Source organism: Astyanax mexicanus, chromosome 21 (assembly GCF_023375975.1).
Source record: "Astyanax mexicanus isolate ESR-SI-001 chromosome 21, AstMex3_surface, whole genome shotgun sequence".
Classification (NCBI taxonomy): domain Eukaryota; kingdom Metazoa; phylum Chordata; class Actinopteri; order Characiformes; family Acestrorhamphidae; genus Astyanax; species Astyanax mexicanus.
Genome location: NC_064428.1, coordinates 885,717 through 900,119, shown reverse-complemented (window position 1 = coordinate 900,119; position 14,403 = coordinate 885,717).

The window sequence follows — 14,403 nt, the reverse complement described above, 5'->3', positions numbered from 1 at the left end:
GCTCGAGAACCCTAAATGCAAGTCAGGGTAAACATTTTTAAATTCTTTTTTGACATTCCTTCAGACGCTGTCAGTCGTAAATCTGGATTTAGGACCGTTAATGTTTAAACATCTGGAACTGTGCACAATTGTGGTTTTGCCAACAGCACAATCACCAGGACAAGGACGGGACTACGGGACTTGAGAGAGGGTTCAAAACTTAATGAATGCCTTGGAAATTGTAAATTCACCAAATATATTATACCAATTTAGGGGTTTGTGCTTTCTGCAACCACTTAGAAATAAGATTCATGAAGTTAAAATGAATGCTCTTAGCTTGGAAATTACATTCCCAACACCAACTTCACCAACTTCCCCCACGGTCGTAAATTCCGACGACAGCCGCTTATCTAAACACTCAGCAGAGAAGAGGAATTTCTCACTGAGAAGATTTTGCTTAAAATACATATATATTGACTATATAAAAAAGGTGTTTTATAGAATGTTTACTAGATAATGGTATATGTGTTTGGATGTGTCCTGATTAAATTCTCCTACACATTCAAGTCTGAATCAACAAGGTTTAACTAGCATTTGATAATTTAGCTTTATTTGGTTATCAGTGGTTTAACCATGTATTATCTTTTAAGTGATTTAATTGGGTTTAAATAATAACATGACTCTTGATCTCTTTCTGACAGAGTACCATCCATCATTGTATTTCTAAGATTATCTTGAGTATTACAAAACTGTTTGTGGGCAATATATATATATTACATTTATTGTGATTCAATTGTAAGATTGTGTTTCCTGAATTTATCATCACAAACTGATATGCTGAAAAATGTATTTTGATCCACTGTTTAATTGAGTTTTCTTTTGGTTTGATCTATTAGAAAAATTCTGAAGCATGCTGACCATGTGAGCGAGGGGGGGTTTTATGGCCCTTTGTGAATCCCCACCAAAGTTTGAAATTGCTCCTAGACCAATCAAAACACAGACACTTGGGCCACAGGGCCAATCATAGCTCGAAGGCCAAACAGGCCACAGAGTCTAATAGTTAAACTCAGTTTGCAGTTTAGAGTTGCCAGTTGAGTTTTGGGAGTTCAGGTCAGAGCAGTTGGAGGAGAAGCAGTTAGAGAAGGAGTGGGAGAAGGAGTTGGAGAAGATGAGTTGAGGAAAACAGTTAGAGGAGAGAGGTTAGGGAGCCCAGAGATGGATAAAGGATAGACTGTTAGTTTAGTCATCTTAAGTTAGTTTTCTTAGACTAGTGCATTTAATCTTCAAGTATATTAATATTAGCTATCCTAGTTAAAATATCTAAGGTTATTTTACAATCTACGAAGCCAAGCATTATTCCATCTAAGTTTAGCTAAAGTACAGCTGAAAAGGAGATCCGCCAGATCCAACCCAGAAACCTGCGGTCCGGAGGCCACCAGCAAGCCAGCTGAGAGCGAAGGGATTTCCCTGTGGGTTCTCATGGGGCTCCGTGCTGACACAGGAAGTCCACCCACCCTGCAGACCGGCTCACGTGATCCTTTTTCGGGGTGAAGCATCAGACGACCAACCCAGGCGGACTCACCAAGGCCCACTTCAACAACTCAGAGTAAGGCAGAGCTGGGTTTAATCTTTCGGCAGATGGTGTCTGTTGGTCATGGTTTGGTCGGGTCTTTAATAGAGCGTCTTTAGTATAGATGACTCATTTTGAGTGGCTTGGTTGGAAATAAGAATTGGTTTCGTAGACTTAAAATGCCTTAGACCCTTATTTAGAAATACTCACTTAATAGTTATATTAATCTTTATTCCTTTCATACCCGTATTATAACATGTTTGTTCTTTTATTTCTCATTTATTATTCTACACTATGATTTGATATCTAATGGCTACATTTATGACTTTTTAATGAATTATTTACTCATATCTGTGTGATTTAATAAATACTTTTATTTTACAAAACCTGTCATTTCAGTGTGTTTTTCTGGATAACTTGGTTATGAAAATTTCTGTCACCTGTAGAAACCACACCCTGAGATGTCTTGTGTTATTAATTAATTTGATTAATTAATTTATTAATTAATCTTATTAAATTAATTTAATAACTGGCGCCCAATTAAAAATATTTCAACATCTCAATTAGCACCAGGTATTAAACCACTGAGCCGCTACATAATTGGCCCCACGTTTTCAGCTGTACTTTAGCTAAACTTAGATGGAATAATGCTTGGCTTCGTAGATTGTAAAATAACCTTAGATATTTTAACTAGGATAGCTAATATTAATATACTTGAAGATTAAATGCACTAGTCTAAGAAAACTAACTTAAGATGACTAAACTAACAGTCTATCCTTTATCCATCTCTGGGCTCCCTAACCTCTCTCCTCTAACTGTTTTCCTCAACTCATCTTCTCCAACTCCTTCTCCCACTCCTTCTCTAACTGCTTCTCCTCCAACTGCTCTGACCTGAACTCCCAAAACTCAACTGGCAACTCTAAACTGCAAACTGAGTTTAACTATTAGACTCTGTGGCCTGTTTGGCCTTCGAGCTATGATTGGCCCTGTGGCCCAAGTGTCTGTGTTTTGATTGGTCTAGGAGCAATTTCAAACTTTGGTGGGGATTCACAAAGGGCCATAAAACCCCCCCTCGCTCACATGGTCAGCATGCTTCAGAATTTTTCTAATAGATCAAACCAAAAGAAAACTCAATTAAACAGTGGATCAAAATACATTTTTCAGCATATCAGTTTGTGATGATAAATTCAGGAAACACAATCTTACAATTGAATCACAATAAATGTAATATATATATTGCCCACAAACAGTTTTGTAATACTCAAGATAATCTTAGAAATACAATGATGGATGGTACTCTGTCAGAAAGAGATCAAGAGTCATGTTATTATTTAAACCCAATTAAATCACTTAAAAGATAATACATGGTTAAACCACTGATAACCAAATAAAGCTAAATTATCAAATGCTAGTTAAACCTTGTTGATTCAGACTTGAATGTGTAGGAGAATTTAATCAGGACACATCCAAACACATATACCATTATCTAGTAAACATTCTATAAAACACCTTTTTTATATAGTCAATATATATGTATTTTAAGCAAAATCTTCTCAGTGAGAAATTCCTCTTCTCTGCTGAGTGTTTAGATAAGCGGCTGTCGTCGGAATTTACGACCGTGGGGGAAGTTGGTGAAGTTGGTGTTGGGAATGTAATTTCCAAGCTAAGAGCATTCATTTTAACTTCATGAATCTTATTTCTAAGTGGTTGCAGAAAGCACAAACCCCTAAATTGGTATAATATATTTGGTGAATTTACAATTTCCAAGGCATTCATTAAGTTTTGAACCCTCTCTCAAGTCCCGTAGTCCCGTCCTTGTCCTGGTGATTGTGCTGTTGGCAAAACCACAATTGTGCACAGTTCCAGATGTTTAAACATTAACGGTCCTAAATCCAGATTTACGACTGACAGCGTCTGAAGGAATGTCAAAAAAGAATTTAAAAATGTTTACCCTGACTTGCATTTAGGGTTCTCGAGCGAGGCTGAGTGAAGAAATAGTCAGGAAATGTCATTTTGAAATTTAAGGCTGTTTGAAAAAGATAACTCCAAGGCTTTTAGAGTGTTCTGGGGGTTGAAGTTCCTTATAGACCATAAAGTGGGGGTAGTGTGTGTTTGTGTCCAAGCAATGAAGAAATCCTCTGGTTAATCCACTACACTGATCTCATGATCCGTGTGAAATTGAAAAGAAAGTTGACATACAAGGGGCATTATAAGTATGAATTTGTCCACCCAGAGAAAATTCAAAATGCACTGATGTACCTCAAAAACCATAACAAATTCTACAGTGATGTTAAATTCAACAATGATTGGATTAATCCACTGAGCAACACTGCAGGAGCAGATGACTGTGATGACCAAAGTGAACAAGCTGGTAATGAGGAACACACTGAGCATACCAATGAGGATGAGAACATTGATGAAACTCTTCTTGACCGACAACAGCATGGCATGTTTATGGATACTTGTTTACAACCTGTTGATGTAGCACAAGAGGTTCTGGATCAGCATTTTGATGGAATCATGTCTGTAGCACCTGCAGAAGGAAATAATCCAGTCAAGCTATTAACTGATGAGTCAAACGAGGCCAAATGCTTCCCAGTTCTGTTCCCTAAAGGCACAGGTACTTTTCATGAGACAAGACCAGAAAGGCTGAAGAATCCTTACGACGCATTTTACATTTTGATGAAGGCTATAAATTCTTGAAACCTATCAGAGGTGCTCCAGTGTTCTGGCAAAGCGTGCAGAAAGATTTGTTTGCAATGGTCAGACAACTAGGACTTCCAACCCGGTTTGCTTCGTTTTCCTCTGCTGACCTCCGGTGGCCAGAACTCATGCAAACAATCCTGAAACAAGAAGGAAAACATGTATCAGCTGATGAGCTTGATTGGTCAGAGCGATGTCACCTGCTGAAAAGTAACCCTGTGACTGCTGCTAGAAAGTTTGACCATCGATTTCACTGTTTCCTTAAAGATGTCATCATGTCTGAAGCCAAACCAATTGGAGAGATCACTGATTTTTTAATGAGAGTTGAGTTCCAGAATCGCGGATTACCTCACACTCATTGTCTTTTCTGAGTAAAAGATGCTCCACAGATAGACAGAGATGATGACCTCCGTGTCTGTCAGGTTATTGATCAGTATGTCACATGTGAATTGCCTTCAGATGAGGACAGAGAAATGCATGACATAGTGTCACAAGTTCAGATGCACAGCAAGAGACACTCAAAAACATGCAAGAAAAAGGGAACGACATGCAGATTTAACTTTCCACGTCCTCCAAGTAACAGAACATTTATTACACGATGTAAGACTGAGGAACATAAAAATGACTGTAAGGGCCAGTATTAGTATAACAGTAATGGCATTAGAAATGTGTGTTACCACTAGGCACCTGTAGGTGGCAGTAGTGAGTTAGATTCTGATAATTACAGTGTTTTCTGAAGGTCATTAACAATTAGGCTCGTGCAGGAGAAAAAACAAGACAAGCAGAAAAAAGCCAAAGGAGCCTCACCTTTTCTGACTGCAGTTTCAGGATTTAGGAATAAGGAACATGAATATAAGTACCTAGTTTTCTGTTTATAAGCATTTTAATCGTTTTGTTCAGGTTTCTTGTGTATTATTTTTTAAGAAATAAATCTTTGGTTTGGAAACCTAAAACACGAGTTGGAAAGTGAGTCAAGAACCGCATGGATCTACATAAATAGTCAGAAAAGAGCTCCAAGTGGATGAAGAAACCCTGTGGATGTGCTGAAGAGTGGATTCAGTCATCTATATGCAAGTACTGACCTCAAGTTTGGATTTTTGTTGAAGGAACAAGGTAGAAATGTGTCTGGCTTTGCTAATGGAGTTAGCCAGTGACTCAGTGACGAATTGTGTTTGTGGAAAAGAGGAATATTTGAGGATTTAAAGTGCATGAACAAAGTGATGAAGCTGTTCGTCCTCAGAGGACATTAAAGCTGACTGCTAAAGGAATTGAACAAAAGCTTAGCATGACACTGGCAGATAGGAAATCCAAGTTTGCACAACTCAATCGAATAATGAAGGATATTGATGTCCTAATGGAAGTTGAAAATAATGCTTGTACAGTTTCCCGAAAATTGGCAACTGAGTTTACAGGAGTGTACGTGGAAATTTGCAAACTAAATAAAACAGCAAAAGAATACATGTCTGACGAGGATATGATTAAAGACCAGGAAACCTGGTATGAACCTAGGACCAAACATCTTAATGGGTTTGTGAAAGATGTTGAGAGATGGTTAAAAAGAGCTGATGAGCAAGCTAAAGAAGCAAGACAGTATGAAGCTGAAGTGAGCCCTGCAGATAGTGCTTCAATGGTCAGTTTATCACACAAGCAGAGCAGCTTCAGTTGTGTCTTCAACTGCCTCATCTACAAAGCGTAAGTACGAGGCTGAGAGAGCAGCTTTGATTGCACAGGCTAGTGCATTGAAACGAAAGCAAGAAATTGACAGAATTGGCCAAGTTGCAAGCAAAGAAAGAGGACCTAGAATTGCAAACAGCTATTGATGCAGCGAATGCTAAAATTTAAGTGCTTGGTTTACATGAGTCCGATGTGGAAGAGCAAGAACAAGTGAGGCCTCCTGAGGTGAGGAATTTGCATGCTGAAGCGGCATTCTCTGAAGTTGTGGAAGATGATGTGGCTTGTCCTCTACAGCGACCAGCAAGGCATTCTTCTCAGCTAAGACCACATTACTATGTGAGTAGAAGGCAAAACGCACACAGCATTGTTTCATCTCCCCCATGCTCACATGCTGATAGTGGAGCTAATATTGCTGGAAGACAACGTGACAACATGCAGATTAGAGATCTGCTTGATGTTATGAAGCATCAGAATGATATCACTGAGCTGCTGGTGAAACAGCAAAGGTTGTCATCCTTACCATCAGTAAACATTCCTGTTTTTAGTGGTGACCCAACTGAATACAGATTTTTCACTAAAGCCTTTGAGCATGGAATTGAAGACAGAACCTCCAGTAGTAAAGATCGTTTATACTTTCTGGAGCAGTACACAAGCGGTCAGCCCAAAGTTCTGGTACAGAGTTGTCAGCATATGCATCCTGACGTAGGGTACAAAGAAGCCAAAAGGCTAATGCACCACCATTGCGGAAATGAATACACCATCACTATGGCGTATGTGCAGAAGGCTTTGAAGTGGCCTGCCTTAAAATCAGAAGACAGAGAATCAATAACAGAATTTGCTGTTTTCCTCACAAGCTGTCTTAATACAGTTGAAGGAATGGAGTTTAAAGAAGAAATGGATAGTCAAACTAACATGCGTGCAATAATTGCAAAACTCCCTTTCAGGCTGAGAGAAAGATGGAGGGGATTCGCGTGTGACATACAAGAAAGGACCGGTGTCAGAGCCAGGTTTGAAGATTTGGTGTGCTTTGCGGAGAGACAGGCAAGAATAGCTACTGATCCATTATTTGGCAACATTCAAGAGCCTGCAAGTTCAAAGGACAAAGGCATAGCTAAATCTGGCCACCCACAAAGGTCCAAAGAAAAGTAAAAGCACATTTGTAACCAGTGCTGAACCCATGAATGACACTAAACAGTCAACAAGCAAGGCAAAGGACTTGAGTTACTCCAGTGATAAATGTAATTACTGTCAGAAAGAACACAAGTTGGCATCTTGCAAGTCTATTGTGCAGAAACCTCATAAAGAGAGGCTGGAATTTCTGAAGTCCAAAGGCTTATGCTTTGGTTGTCTGTCACCTGGGCATTTGAGCAAGACTTGTGAGCAGAAAATAACATGCAAAATGTGCCCTAGCTGTAGTGCCAGTGAAAGTTAAGTCTGAGAAAGGAGAACATGTTGTGCAGACCTACGCATTTTTAGATTCAGGCAGTTCAGCTTGTTTCTGTTCTGAAGACTTGATGCGTGATCTCAATGTGACTGGAAGAAAGACCAATATCTTACTTCGCACTATGGGACAAGAAAGACCTGTTAGCACACATGTTGTCACAGGACTTGAGATTTGTGGATTGGAAGGTGATTCCTATGTGTCACTTCCCCAAGTGTATTCACAAAAGGAGATTCCTGTCAAGGATGACTGCATTCCTAGACAAGAATATGTGGATAAATGGCCACACCTGAAGGAATTCCATATCCAGGAGATTGAGGCTGGTTTGAGGTAGGATTATTAATAGGAACCAATGTGCCTTAGGCTTTGGAGCCATGGAAGGTTGTTAATAGTGAAGGTAATGGGCCTTATGCTATCAGAACCGTCCTTGGGTGGGTTGTAAATGACCCTCTGCAGAAGGAAAACCATAAGGAGAAGGCAGAGGAATGGCCAGAAGTTTCAGCGAACAGAATTTCTGTGGCATGTCTTGATGATCTCATACACCATCAGATGAAGCTTGACTTTCCTGAAGTTCAGCATGTAGAGAAAATGGAAATGTCTGTAGAAGACAGACGATTCATGGATTCGGTGTCTAAGTCAGTACAATTGGTAGACGGACGCTTTAGCATTGGTCTTCCCCTGAAAGCGGTGGATGCCAAGTTTCCGAACAATTGCAAGATAGCTGTGCAAAGGGCAGAGCACCTGCGAAGGAAGTTCATGAAAAATGAGCAGTTCTGTCAGGATTACGTCAAGTTCATGAGTGACATGCTTGAGAAGGGCTATGCAGAGAAAATTCCCAAAGACGAGCTCGACAACAAGGAAGATGAAGCAAGGATGTGGTACATCCCACATCATGGGGTCTACCACCCAACCAAGGCAAAAGTGGCTGCACCCAAGGCGTAATGTTGCAGTTGGTGACATTGTGCTGCTGATTGATGATTCTGCTCCCAGAAGTTCCTGGATCATGGGTCGAGTCATCGAGACCCTCCAGGACATTAAGGGGAGAGTTCGTCAAGTCCGACTGAAGACCAGCGTGAATCTTCTCCTGAGACCAGTCACTAAGCTGTGTCTCTTACTTGAAGCGGATATGTAGCATATTGCTTGTTGCATGAGACAGTGGTAAAGACTGATCTCCAACGGTGAGCCATGTGCTTGAACCTCTGACTCCATGTTGTTCCAGTTTATGAAGACATATTGGACATTAATAGAGAAATTCCCTTTTTGAAAAAAAGAGAAAGAAAGGAAAAGGATAATTGTACAATATTTGGTTGTTTAAAACTGTTTATTTAAGAAATTGTTTACTGCTATTAAGTGTTAAGGAATTATATGGTTTATTGTAATTGTTTGTTTATTTACAAGACAATTAGGGGCCGGATGTGTAAGGGCCAGTATTAGTATAACAGTAATGGCATTAGAAATGTGTGTTACCACTAGGCACCTGTAGGTGGCAGTAGTGAGTTAGATTCTGATAATTACAGTGTTTTTTGAAGGTCATTAACAATTAGGCTCGTGCAGGAGAAAAAACAAGACAAGCAGAAAAAAGCAGAAGGAGCCTCACCTTTTCTGACTGCAGTTTCAGGATTTAGGAATAAGGAACATGAATATAAGTACCTAGTTTTCTGTTTATAAGCATTTTAATCGTTTTGTTCAGGTTTCTTGTGTATTATTTTTTAAAGAAATAAATCTTTGGTTTGGAAACCCAAAACATGAGTTGGAAAGTGAGTCAAGAACCGCATGGATCTACAATGACAATAATGATGAAAATGAAAAAGCTAGCAAATCCACAAAGACGATGGAAGTAGAATTAGCAAACACAATATGAAACGAATATGAAATTAAAACAGGCATCTCGCAAAGTGCAATTTGTTCCAACTGGTGACACAATCAGAATGAGTCTTCCACTAAATGTCATACAGAGGAAAGCTCAGTGCGGCGATGATGACGGTGACAATATTTGGATGTACAGCATTTCTGACAGATATAAGAACAGACCTAAAAGCAAGGAATTTGAAGAAATGTGTTTGGCAAGGTTTGCATCAGAATATAGAATATTGTCTAAATCGGAGCGTTCATCCAGTGACAGCATCAAACTTTTGAAAGGATCAGGATTTGCCAAGAAAAGGTCACGAACAGAAGCTGCTGTGATACGATATGCCCGTTTCTCACCAACAAAAAATCCAGAGAAATATTATGAAAGCATTTTAGAGTTGTTTTTGCCTCAAATCACAACTAAAACCATCCACTTTCCAGACATATCAAGAGTTTTATGAAACTGGGTCTGTGAAATATTCTGATAATGAACTTGTCTCAGTGAAAGTCACAGTAGACACAAATATGGCCATGTTTGAAAAAGAGAGTGACTCCATAGACAAAGCTCAGGAAGACCTAGATGCACATGGTCCAATGGAAGATGCATGGGCACAACTTTGTCCAGAGACTGAGCGTGAACGTTTAGAATGCATTGAGCAGAAACAGAAGGAAACTCCAGAAATAACTGAAAACAGTGACATCATACCTGACCTTTTTCCCAAGGAAATCTATTCATTACAGGATAATTCTCATAACATGCCAAAGGAAGAAGCCATGGCTCTACTACGTTCAATGAATGAGACACAGTCCCAGATATTTTATAAAATCCGACACTGGTGTTTACAAAAGGCACGTGGTGATACTCCAGAACCCTTTCATGTGTTTATATCAGGCCCTGGAGGTGTAGGGAAATCTATGCTGATTAAAGCAATACATTATGAAGCACATCGTATCCTATCTCGCTTATCAAATAATCCTGATGACACACGTGTGTTACTGACAGCTCCAACTGGTGTAAGTGCTTATAACATTAATGCTGCAACAATACATACTTCTTTAGCTATTGGTACAGATGTAAAGCTACCATATCAACCACTGGGAGATGAGAAAATTAATTCTCTGAGAACAAAGTTGGGAAACCTGGATATATTAATTATTGATGAAATTTCAATGGTTGATCACAAACTCCTTGCATATGTTCATGGCAGACTGAGGCAGATCAAACAAACTGGAGATTATTCACCTTTTGGAAAGGTTTCTATCATCGCAGTTGGAGACTTTTATCAGCTCAATCCAGTTAAGGGTAAAGCTTTATATGCTGATCATGTGGGAATGAATCTGTGGCAAGACCATTTTGCTTTGGCTGAGTTGACTCAGATAATGAGACAGAAAGATGTGGAATTCGCACAGTTGCTCAATCGATTAAGGAAACGACAGAAGTCTCATCCATTGCTGGAAAAAGATATAAGTATGCTGAAACAGTGTGAAACTGGTGAAGAACACATGACTTCCAATTTGCATATTTATGCCACAAATAATGAAGTTGATGACCACAATAGAGAAATGCTTCACAAGACATGCAAAGATACTATAGTTATTCGAGCACAAGATTATGAGAGAGACCCGAAAACTGGACACTTTCAAAAAGTAAAGGGCCACCACAGCAATGTTTGCAAGACATGTCTTTCACGATCACTTCACATTGCAGTTAATGCAAGAGTCATGCTCCTTAAAAACATTGATGTTTCAGATGGACTTGTGAATGGTGCTTTTGGTACAGTTAGTGATATACATTTTAATCCTGGAGAAGATTTCCCAACAAAAGTATATGTGACATTTGACAATGAAAGAGCTGGTAGAGCCTTACGAGCAAAACGGCCATCCTTAAACCCAGGACTGGAAAAGGCTACACCAATTGAACCAGAAGAAGAGAGAGTCACAAGACGTGGTGGCATACGACGACAGTTTCCCCTGAAATTATCTTGGGCTTGCACTATTCACAAAGTACAAGGTCTAACTGTGGATAAAGCTGTTTTGTCACTTAAAAAGATATTTGCACCTGGACAAGCATATGTGGCATTAAGTCGTGTGACTTCTCTGGAAGGTCTCATTATAGAAGATTTCAAGGAAACAGCTATTTATGCAAAACCTGATATAGAAAGTTTCATGCAAACTATGCCCGCATTTGTGGAGCCACTTAGAGAAACACATCGGTCATCATTATCATGTAAAGCACTTCTGCACAATGTTCAAGGGTTGTCATGTCACCTGGAAGACAAAAGGTATATGGAAGCTGATATTATTTGCATGACAGAAACATGGATACAGTCAAGTCATACTGAAAATGATCTACAAATAAGTGGATTTTAATTCTGCAACAGCCCAAGGTCTGTTTCATATGACAAAAGTGAGGAACTCTTTGCTAAGTTGAAAGAAAAAGAACATGGTGGTGTTGTATGGAATCAGATTTGTGCCAAAATTATCAAACAAAACTTTTTAAATCGTAAATCAAAAACGAGAATATATATGAGAATAAAACACAATGAAGCAAAAAAAAATGTCATCTCAAAAGTAAAACTTAGTATCTGTAAGAAAGTAAACCTTACTGAAGCAAAAAAATTCATCTCAAAAGAAAAAAATTATTACTTGCAAAACAATTATTTGCTTACGGGTCTCTCGGATTGTATCTCGCTGATCAGGTTTTTGCTCTCAGATTCAGTTTTGCAGTTACGCTTCCAGCTCTCTCCTTTGCGCTGCCTGACTTTTTGTTTGCGATTCTGGCACAAACGTTTCGCGTGGGCGGGGTTTTCTAGGGGCTGTCCCCATTGGCTAATTGGGTATTGAGCGGCAGCTCTGTGCTCCGGAAGTTGTTCTGTAAAACGGGCGCGCAATTTTCAGTGTGGGGGACGCTCTGACCGGCGGCGGCAGCAGCGGCGGAGGCGGACATCAGAGCACAACAGATCGATAAAAACGTGTAAGTATTGGCTTTATACTGTTCTCTGTGCTGTACTGGCATTTTTCTGTTAAGTCTGAAGTAAATAGGAGCTCGGCTACATATGTTTTTGTTTGAACTTATCTACAGCCGGATACCTGCATTGTTAACACGATTGCTAAAGCTAGCTAACTTACTGACCTTACCGGGGAGTTAGTTAAGCTGCCGGGGAGAGAGCTGAGGTTAGGGGAGAGCTAGCTAACTTACTGACCTTACCGGGGAGTTAGCTAAGCTGCCGGGGAGAGAGCTGAGGTTAGGGGAGAGCTAGCTAACTTACTGACCTTACCGGGGAGTTAGTTAAGCTGCCGGGGAGAGAGCTGAGGTTAGGGGAGAGCTAGCTAACTTACTGACCTTACCGGGGAGTTAGTTAAGCTGCCGGGGAGAGAGCTGAGGTTAGGGGAGAGCTAGCTAACTTACTGACCTTACCGGGGAGTTAGCTAAGCTGCCGGGGAGAGAGCTGAGGTTAGGGGAGAGCTAGCTAACTTTAGCAGTGGGCTAGCTAACATGCTAACATACAATAGCGGCGAGCTAGCTACCTGGAAGGTCTAAATCAGGGGTCTCAAAGTACCGGCCCGCGACGCGGTTTCATACGGCCCCTCACGGGTTAACAAAATAAACATACATCTGGCCCGCAATCCAATTTAATTATTTATGCTTTATTATGTTCGTTTTCATATTTTATCTTAACTTGTATTTTGGTGTGTGTGTGTGGTTTTTGTTTTTTTGCTTACGCTGCGTTGCCTGCTTTAGTAGTCTTCAGTAGCCTTCAACAGTCTAACCTTGCAGCCGCGGTGTGTTCTAAACTCCGTAGTTATAAACATCCTGAGGTTAGCAGCGCGCTAACTGACCTGTTTATAATGTAATCCCAGCAGTGACTCCGTGACGCTGCTCTAAACTGCTGCTGTTAGCTGCTTGGGCTGAAAGATGAACTGTAGAGAGCTGTATTATCCGTTTAGTGGGGTTATTTTATTTCATACACAGAAGAACTTAAAAATTTTAAAAACGCTCCAGACAGGCTCAGCTGAGCCCTGTAGCCCGTGGCTGGGCTGTAGCTCTGACTAAGCAAAGACTGCGGGCTTGTGGTGCTGCAGCTGCAGCTCCGACTAGTGGTTGGATGAGGAACTGCTAAATCTGAGGAAATGCTAAATCTGTCACAGCTCACAATTTTTGATTTTATATTTATAAAAGCCTTATTTCAGTATCAAACGTTTTGATCAAAGTTAATATAACTTGTACTTGATGTAATTTCTATTCACTTGAATAGTTTGGTTCTTGATTGATGGAGTTTTTGGATTTCATAACATGACAAATTAAAAGGATTTATGTTAATAGAGCAACAAGCAACCATTTTTCCATGCAACTGTAATATTTGATTGAATAAATAGTATATTGAGAGTTATTTAACATTAAGGAGTAATTACATTCATTTTATATTACATCTGGTTACATTTTCTTATATTTATAAGCTACATCTGGCCCTCAGAGGACAGCCAATATGCCAATGTGGCCCTCGGCCAAAATGAGTTTGAGACCCCTGGTCTAAATAAATAATATTATAATATTATATATATCATATTATAATATAATAATATTATTATATATAATATTATAATTAATAAATAATTTTAGTCTGCATTTTGCAACTGCGGTTCTGGAACGGTTCAGTTGGAGAATCTGTACTCTTATAGTTTTGTTTTTGTGGGTTTTTTTTATTATCAGGCACCACTTTTAAAGATGTAAGGTTAGCCAAATCAGATAATGATGAATGGACATTGAAAATAATTTATAGAGAATATAATATTATCAATAATAATAATAATAATAATAATATTATTAATATTATTATAATTATTATTAGTAGTATTATCAGTAGTAGTAGTAGTAGTAGTAGTAACAGCAGCAGCAGTGGTGTTAGTGGTAGGATTGGTATTATAAACATCGTCACTACAATTTAATTTATCATTTCTCTTTTTTTCCATATGTCCAGGAAGCAGTAAATCATTATTAATGTACTAAAATTGCTTTTCTCCTTAAGTTAACTCACAATAACCTAGAACATGCTGTCCATTTCCTGTTCCCTGAGAGGGTTCTGCCTGTGTTGACTGGTTGTCTTGTATGTTAGGTGCTGTTTACAGGGAGTAAAAAAAAAAAAATATATATATATATATATAGTTAAAAAATATAGACAAGAGTTTT